This window comes from Trachurus japonicus, chromosome 17 (genome assembly GCF_045865225.1).
Source record: "Trachurus japonicus isolate A0001 chromosome 17, Traja_1.0".
NCBI lineage: Eukaryota > Metazoa > Chordata > Actinopteri > Carangiformes > Carangidae > Trachurus > Trachurus japonicus.
The window spans coordinates 27,968,646-27,978,229 of record NC_140923.1 but is presented as its reverse complement, the minus strand read 5'-3'; positions in this window follow the sequence as shown (position 1 = coordinate 27,978,229).

Sequence of the window (9,584 nt, the reverse complement as noted above, 5' to 3'; positions counted from 1 at the left end):
CTTAAAGCGAAAAACCTTCGGAGGGCGTTAATGCAGCTGGCTGTATCCATGGACTCTATGACTTCTACATGCACAGCTCGGGTACTCATGCATGTAAAAAGTATGGCCCAGCGCTTACTCTGAGCTGCGCCACCTCTGGTGCGTCGGGTGAGAACCTCCCAGGGGCCGAAAACATCCAATCCTACATAGGTGAATGGCGCTGATGAGCTCAGGCGCTCTGGAGGGAGGTCGGCCATCTTTTGGACCTCAAGTCTTCCCCTCAGCTTGCGGCAGGTTACACAACGATGAAGGACTGAACTTATCAGCCTCTTGCCAGCAACAATCCACAGGCCTGCAGCCCTGATTGCACCCTCGGTGAATTGTCGCCCTTGGTGTTCAACTTTCATGTGATAATGATTCACCAGTAGTGTTGTGACGTGACTTTGTTTCGGGAGAATGATTGGATTTCTCACCTCTGGACTGATTGATGCATGTCTCAGACGTCCTCCGATCCGTAAGAGGCCATCATTCATGGATGGATCGAGGTTCAGGATTGTACTTGTTCTTGAAATTTCTCTGTCTTCTTGCAGTGCAGTGTACTCTTCTGGATAAGCATCTCTTTGAACAGACGTGAGTATGAACCGCTTGGCTGCTGTCAGCTCTTCTGGAGTACGAAGTCTGCTGCATCGATGCCATCCTTTACATGTAGCTGGTGAGTCAGATCTGAATGAATGAGTTTGATGGATCAAGAAGGAAACTGCTCTCAGCAAAGACCCCCAAGTGGAGAAGCGTTGGAAGCGTCCTGAGGTAAGTTTACATTCACTGATGCAGGTAGCAAGGGTGGTCACTTGGGGTCTCACATCTGCATCTGTTTCAGGACCCACCAACTTAAAGGTCTCCTGTGTTTCAGCCAGAAACGGTTTGTGAAGGAACTCTGGCCCTGTAAACCACATGCTGCTGGTAAGTTGGGACGCTGGAACAGATCTGGTGGCCAGGTCGGCTGGATTTTGACCTGTAGGCACATAATGCCACTGTTGAGGGGAAGTTGTCTTGCGTATACGGTGAACACGGTTGTGTACATACACAAAGAATCGCTTTGATTCATTGTATATATAACCAAGGACAACTTTACTGTCACAATAGAACCTCACTGCATCTGGTTTGTGGTCAAGCTCGTCGAGGATCAGTTCAGCCATCTCGACGGCCAGCACAGCTCCACACAGTTCGAGGCGAGGAATGGTGGGCTCGGGTTGAGGAGCCAGCTTAGCTTTTCCGAGCACAAAGCCAACTCGACACTGTCCATCTGTCATGACAACTCTGAGGTAAGCTACTGCCCCTATTGCCCAGTTTGAAGCATCAGAAAAAAGACATAACTCTGTGTATGTGGCACTGGAGAGGGACCGTTGTATGTAGGAGCGGGGAAGATGTAGTGCACTCAGGTCCTTTAATGATTCTTTCCATGTTTCCCATTTGTTTAACTTGTCTGCAGGAAGTTCAGTGTCCCACTCGTGAATGTCGGCAGAAAGTTCTCTGAGCAAGGCTCGCCCTTTAATGGTCACTGGCGCAACCAAGCCCAATGGGTCGAAGAGGCTATTGACGGTGGATAGCACTCCACGGCGGGTGAATGGCTTGTCGTTGACTGCCACTTTAAATGTGAAAGTGTCAGAGTCTATGTTCCAGCACAAACCGAGACTTCTTTGCACTGGAAGCTCTTCTTTGTCGAGGCCCAGGTCTTTCAGACCTGCAGCCAGGTCGTCAGGTGTGAAGGCTTGCATCACTGTGACACTGTTAGAGGCGATTTTATGCAGTTTCAGATTTGATTCTGCCAGCGAAGCTTGAGTGCGCTTGAGCAGATCGATGGCTTCAGTCTCAGATGGGAGGGAGATGAGCCCATCATCCACATAAAAGTGTCGCTCAACAAAGTGGCGAGAGTCAGAGCCGTACTTTTGTTCGCCTTCTTGGGCAGCTCTCCGGAGGCCGTGTATCGCAACTGCCGGCGAAGGGCTGTTCCCGAACACATGTACTCGCATCCTGAACTCCATCACTTCCTTAGTCAGATCGTTATCCTTGTGCCAGAGGAATCTTAAGTAGTCTCTGTGGTCTTCTCTCACCAAGAATCCATAGAACATTTGTTGGATGTCAGCAGTCAGTGCGACCGGTTCTTTTCTGAATCTGAGCAGCACTCCCAGGAGCGAGTTATTTAAGTCGGGGCCTGAAAGCAGGATGTTGTTAAGAGAGATGCCATTTTCTTGTGCGCTCGAATCAAATACAACTCGTATCTGACCCGGCTTTTGGGGATGGTACACTCCGAAAATGGGTAAGTACCAGCACTCTGCACTCTCAGGAAGAACGGGAGCTTCTTCAGCATGTCCGTTTACAAAAAGCCTCTTCATAAAGGCTACAAACTGTTCTTTCATTTCAGGATTTTTACTCAGAGTACGCCGCAAGGAGTGGAGACGGGAGAGGGCTTGAGCACGGTTATTAGGGAGGCGTGGCCTGGGGGACCGGAAAGGTAGAGGAGCAGTCCAGCTGTTCTTTTCATCTCTGTGAAACTCCTTTTCCATGACCTTCAAAAATGTTTCATCCTCGAAAGACAAGGCAGGTTTGTCATCATTCTCTGTTCTCACGAACACACTGCATCCAAGCTTGTCTTGAGCTGCCACACCGTTGCCAGAACAGCTGGAGAGGTGAGTAGAGGTGCCGTGTCTGTGCTCCCCGCCGTAGCTCACTTTTTCTTTGACGCTGATGTGTTTCTGACAAGGCGTCAGATAGGATGGACGTCCATTCTGCAGGACGTTGGTCTTAAAGACGGCGACAGTGGGTTTGTGAGCACTATCAATACAAACTTCCCCCACTATAACCCACCCTAAATCCAAACGCTGGGCAAAGGGTGCATCGTGGGGCCCACTGATTTGTTGTCTCACCTTGTGTACACGTATGAGGTCTCTCCCCAGTAAGATCAGGATCTGCGCCTCAGGATCGGGCTCTGGGATGTAGGGCGCCACAGGTCTCAGGTGAGCGTGGGAAAGAGCGACCTCTGGTGAGGGGATTTCTGATCGATTGCTCATGATTTCATTACATTCAATGAGTGGCGGTAAGTCTAAACACACTTCACCATTTATTGCTTGTACCTGGAAACCGACTGCCTTCCTTCCAGTCATTTCAACAGTGCCGGCGCATGTTCTCATCAGGTAGGGTGAAGCGTTGCCTTGGATACCAAACAGCTGGAAAAACTCAGCTCTAGCCAGCGAGCGATTGCTTTGGTCGTCAAGGATGGCGTACATCTTGACTGAGCGTTCCTTTTGTCCTTGTGGGAAAACTTGAACCAAGCATATCTTTGCACAAGATCGTGCTGGGAGACCTTCTCCGCAGACTTCAGTGCACCGTGACGTAACCTCTGAAGGCGTGTTGCTTTGCTGCTCTGTGACTGGCTCAGTCACAGATGACGCTGCTGGTGAGAGGTGTATGTCTGGATGCATGGCGGTGCAGTGTCGATCACTCTCACACTCGTAGCAGTTCAGCTCCACAGAACAGTCTTTGGCCATGTGAGTTGCAGAGCAGCACCTAAAACATCGTCTGTGCTCTCTTAGCAGTCTTTTGCGTTCTGTCAGCGGCTTCATTTTAAAGGCTCTGCACTTTTCCAGAGGATGAGCTTTATTGTGAAGTGGGCAGTATTTAGCTGGATCACCACTGTTTCTCTTCTCCATCTCTGCTCTATACGTTGAGTTTGGACCTGCTGCTGCTGACAAGTCTGTCTTGTGGACGGCTATAGTTGTTCTCACACCCTCATGCTTTGCTATGGGCCTCTCATTACGGAAATGAGTGCGGCTGTTGTTCATCACGACAAAGCTGGGGTCATTTCTAGCTTTTGCCTCACCGTTGACAAAGTCAGCAAAGAAGGAGAACGGGGGATAAATTACAGCATAATGTTCTTTATATCTTGACCCAGTAGACAGCCATTTTTCTTGCAGGTTTATTGGCAGCTTTTCGACGATGGGGTTAATGCCCCGAGGTGTGTCAAGGTAGCTGAGTCCAGGTAAGTACCCATCGTCTTTGGCTGAGAGCAGCTCCATGAGCAGGTCACTAAGTTCTCTTAGTTTAATGTTCTCCCTTGAAGTGAGACGAGGAAAATTGTCCAACCGCTTGAATAGAGCGCTCTCTATCACTTCAGGGGCGGCGTAGCACTCTCTGAGCCTTGTCCAAGACATCTGAAGTGCGGCTTCAGGGTTAGTGACATGTACTGCTCGAATTCTTTTAATGTGTTCAGATGATTCCTTTCCTAGCCATTTTACCAGGAGATCTAACTCTTCACCAGCTGTTAGGTCTAAGTCTTGAGTGGCGTTATAGAAGGAGGACTGCCACGCTCTGAAGCTCTCAGGCTGGTCATCAAACTTGGTAAGACCTGTAGTTACTAACTCCCTGCGTGCCAGATATTTAGCAAAGTCTATCATGTTAGCAGCTGGAGCAATAGCAATAGCAGTCTTTATGTGCGTTGGTGTTGTGGGTGAACCATCATGACGGTGGATGGGGCTTAACTCAGGGGCCTCCTGCGTTGTCAGTGGCTGTGTCTTTTTCATATGGGGAGGGAACAGTGTGTCTGGGGCAGGTGTGTTAGGACTGAAGCTGGTCTGAGCTTGATGGTCCAGATATGCCTCTGTTCGCTGTTTGGTTACCTGTGGTGAGACGTCACTCCTGAGGACACTGCCTATGTCCTCATATTCTGATCGTGCTGCAGCTTCTAAAATCTCAGCCTCTGCGTTAGCAGCAGCAGCTGCTTTTTCAAGTCAGGGGTACTCAAATACATTTGTCGAAGGGCCAGAATTTTTCTTAACAGACACCTTGGGGGCCGCACATTCAAATAGGCCTAGATTGAAATTAAATTCACCTTTTTCGTCTAATAATTTAAATATTTTTATTTTACTTGTAAGCACAAAATTTTTATTTATACACTTCATAGTGTTTTGTATGATATGAAAAATCTTGACATTATCATATCATCATTTACATATCATGCTGGAGCTTTACACTGCTGACTTGTATCCTCAGACATGCCCTGTGATTTTCAGCTTAAATATGACCTGACCATCACAGGACATGTCTGACTCTGTTCTGAGGATACAAGTCATTGGTCCTGAAATGTGTGTTTCTCTTCTATAATACACATCCTACATCTCGGAGGCGACGTCTTTCCACACACGGGCTTCCTTCACCTTTCAAACGAGGCAGAGCTCAGTGGAAAACATAGGTGACACAGGCCGAGGGCACCGGGACACAACACCGGGGTAGAAGCAGGTCGTGCAGCTGTGCACCACTGACGTGCACGAAAAAACAATTGCGTCTCATCAAATGCGCGCGGCTACGGCTTTTGAGTTGTGAGCGTGCATGACGCGCGGCTACATTGAATGGGTTTGAGCGCGCGCAAAAGATGCTTCATCTGAACGGCCCCCCATGCATGATGCACACACAGTTGAACCAAGACGGCGGTGAAAATCACCCACGGTCTCTGCAGACAGGCAGGGAAAACCCTGCACTCCAGCCCGCTCCCCGAACACTCGCGCATGGTGATTTGGGTTCGTCAGCGTTTCTGTATCCCAGTGCAGCGCCTCACAGGCACACAAACGCTCCGTACGTGTTTCCATGTCCCAGCGCTTTGACTTACAGGCGCACGGAGCCCGAGAAATACAGTATACAGTAATATGTAAACTAGTAGAACTCAGTCGCTGATTGGAAGGTTCGGTGGGCCGGATGCGGCCCGCGGGCCGCCTATTGAGTACCGCTGTCCTAGTGCTTCTAGATCCGCTTCTATTGTAGCTTTTTCCAAATCCAATTTGGCTCTTTGCTTTTTCAATTCCAGCTCTTTTTGTCCATATGTGACTCTGGTGCGTGCAGCTTCAGCTGCGGCTCTGGCCTTAGCAGCAGCGCTAGCCACTGAATGCTTGGAGGAAGATGTGCGCTTTGAGCTGGCCTCTGACGCTGCCTTTTCATCCTTCTGCGTTGTCTGGGCTTCCATAACTGCAGCAGGCGAATCCCTCTGATGATATGGTTTTTTACTGTACTGTTCTCTCTATGTGTTATGCTCTTGCGTAAACACAGATTAAACAGCCAGCCAAACTCCTTATTCAAGAGCCAGGAAGTGAGCGGCTTGCTCCTTTAATATCTTCTTACACATAAGTCAGCATTTCTGACTGCACTGAATTCGGTGTAAAACTAGAAAAGAAAGATACAAAAAAGTGTCTTAATAAACAGTCATGTAAATATCAGTATCAACGTGTTGACTGCTTCGTATTAACTCAACAGGTATTAGCACAGCAGGCTAAAAAACAAAGCAACTTAGCAGGTAAGTATATACACTACTGTCACACAAGCACGGCATTAAACCGTTACTTTTATACACAAAATACCCTTTGAAAGATATTAACACATCTTATCAAACCTGTAAACTATGTGTAACACTTACAACCATTGCTTTCTGAGAGATAACTGCATTGATGCGGCCGTGAGACGATGTACACACACTCGTTTTTCCTCTCGTTTACGTTTTCACTTCCTACATCCGGTTCGGGAGATTTTCAAAATAAAAGCGCCGGAAATACATATAAACGTAGAAAACAGTAAATTAACATTTCAATGTCATTTTGAGTGTCTTTTAAACATATTAAACATATTCAGGGCAGAACAGTGTCTCTGAAACTTGGAAATGCAATTACAAGGTCTAGACATTAGAATACACAAATGGGTAACAAATAAAGGAGTTCTGATACCTTGGAGGGAAAGCAGGGGGTAGGGACGTCACAAGTGATTAAAACAAAGGAATATTCAAATATACCATTACAATTGTCTTTTGAGTTTTTTAGGCTTTAGAATAATGACTAATTGCCTAGTTTATGGGTCAGCTTGGAAAGGTTAGGTGAAGGAGACTCACGGCTTATGTGTTTGCCTCTTTCTCTCTTTTTTGCCTCCTGTTTGTGTCATTTTGTGGAGCAGTTAGGCTAAATATCCGCTGCTGTGCTCTGCTCTCTCCCTCTGCACCGAGCAAAACTTCACTTCCCTGCCTGACACTTCTTTCTGTAATTTTGATGCATGTTTGTTATTACCAGTTTCCATCGTATTTGTATAATTATTACAGCAGCAAAAGGAAATGCGCAATAGTAAATCATATGCATTAGGTTCTCAAATCAGCTGCCAATCTGCAGGGACTGCGCGTGTCATAAGATGAAAGACAAATGTGTACACAAGCAGGAAAGCTGGTCCATGGAAAAAAGAAAAGAAAGAGTCAGAGCCGTCGCGCATCTCTCTCGCTCTCTCTCTCTCTCTCTCTCTCTCTGGCGGTGACACGCTGTCATTCATTTCAGCACTGAGACAGCGGACAGCGGCTTGGTCATATTTCAGCACTACAAAATATAGGCTTTTAAAAGATTTGTCGGAATGGCAACACGTTTAAAAAAGAAAAAAATACCGCCATTCCGACCTTAGGAGACGAAAATTGTCGGAATGGTGGGACGTTTATTAAAGAGTAAAGTGTTGCCATTCCGACAATTAGGGCCTAATGTCGGAATGGCGGCATGTCGGAATGGCGGTTGCCCCCCCAATAATCTTAATGAAGACAAGAACAATTTCCTAAATCTTGGCAAGACTTTTAAGAGTTTTATAAAACATTAAAGTAGGCTTTCTTTAGTTGTACTCAAATTGGTTAATGCAAAATGAATACACCTCACAACAAAAGCTACTACAACTGGTATTTTGTTTGACCAGACATGATTTTTAAGGACAGCACCAAGTCTTCTGGGTATGGAACAAGTTGGTGACATATTGCAACATCTATCTTTTTCCATTTTTCAAGAATGACCGCTTTTAGAGCCTGGATACTGGATGGAAAGTGATGCAAATGAACATATTGGGCCCTAGTTTGGTGGCGCAAGGTAGCGCAGCCGGTGTAATGCAAGTTTCGACCAGCGCAGCCTAGCGCAAAGTCAAATTGGCAGATTGGCAGATCGCGCTGCGCTGAGATAGGCATGGCCGCGCAGCAGGGGGAGGCGTCACAGATTCAGCTTGGTGCAGTGGAAGTTTCATGCGAAAATGTCCCGCCGAGGTTGCGCTGAAAGCTCGCCACCTCAAACCAGGTCTACTCTCAGCGAAGGGCCAAGCGCAGCAGGTGCAGTGGAAGTTTGGCTGACTGACGTGCAGTGCACACACGTCACCAAGACCTCACAGGCAGATTTCCACAGTTCCAGACACATTTCAATGCAATAAATATCCACAATAACCACTATTTAATGCAGCTAATGGAATCAACACGTGAATTTATATCTATATAGATTGTCCCGTCACATCTGACGTCAGATCAAAGCAGAGATCAAAGGCTGTCGGCACACGTAATGGAAACTCCACCTGAATTAACACAGCAGGGACGAACTGGCACTGATAAGCAGCTGCGGATGTCCCAAGAGCGTCACGCAGCCGTAATGAAAAACAAAACACAAATCATCATCTCTCTTAGCCCACCACAACAGCCTTGGTGTCAGATAGTCAGTATATAGCCTATACTCAGCATCTCTCATCACAGAAAAAAAAAGAGACGGACAGAGAGAGAGCGAGAGAGAGAGCGTCCTTTACACTGATTTCATCCCGCATGGTGTTTGTTTATGTTGTGATTAGTGTACACCTCTCATCTGTCTTACACAGGGAATAATAAATTGAATTGAATAAATGTGAGTTTCTTTATTAGTTTATGAGTTGTTGTTTTTTACACTGGGCAGCGGTTCTCAGTGTATCAGGTCAAACCTGATTAAGGATATTAGTAAACTCATTATTCGGCCACTCTGAGCTCAGATCTCCGGACCAAAACAGCTGTTTCCTCCTGGGAGAGGTTCGGCCACTGGCGTCGCTGTCTCCTCCGTCCATGTCAAAGTATAAAATAACAAACTTGCAGCGCGCATCGCCCGCGGCGCAGTTAAAGGTGAGGAGAGGAGCTCATTTGATTGGTGAAGATCTGAATCTGCCTTTCTCTCCTCCTCCTGTCTCCCTCCCGCCCTCTCTCCTCCCCCTTTGCCGTTTGCGCCGGTAGGAGGGATGAAGGGAGGGCTTGCGCTGGCCTAAGTCGGACCGCGCTGCCCACCAAACTTGCGAAATGGACCTGGACACGCCTCGTTGGCGTGGCGAAGCTGCGCTGAGCTTAGACTTCACTCGGTCTAGGAAACTAGGGCCCATTATGTTTGCATCAATTTAGCACTGTATATTTTTTTGTGCTTTTCCACCCTTCTTTTCTTTTTTTTTTTGATCAAGGTCTTTTTTATTTTTCAAATATAACAAATACACAGGGGTGGAAAGTAACGAGTTACATTTACTCAAGTTACTGTAATTAAGTAGCTTTTATGTGTACTTGTACTTTTTTGAGTAATTTTTAAAATCAGTACTTTTACTTTTACTTGAGTACATATTGTTGGAAGAAATTTACTTAGTTACATTTTAACCAGTTAACGCACGCTGTACCGCCCACGGTACGGCTCCAGAAGGTGGCGCTACAGTGGGTACTAGTTTCATTTGGACGGTTTCACGCGAGATTCACGTGTGAGTCACGGGAGGCTCACGCGGATTTTTTGTGGAGG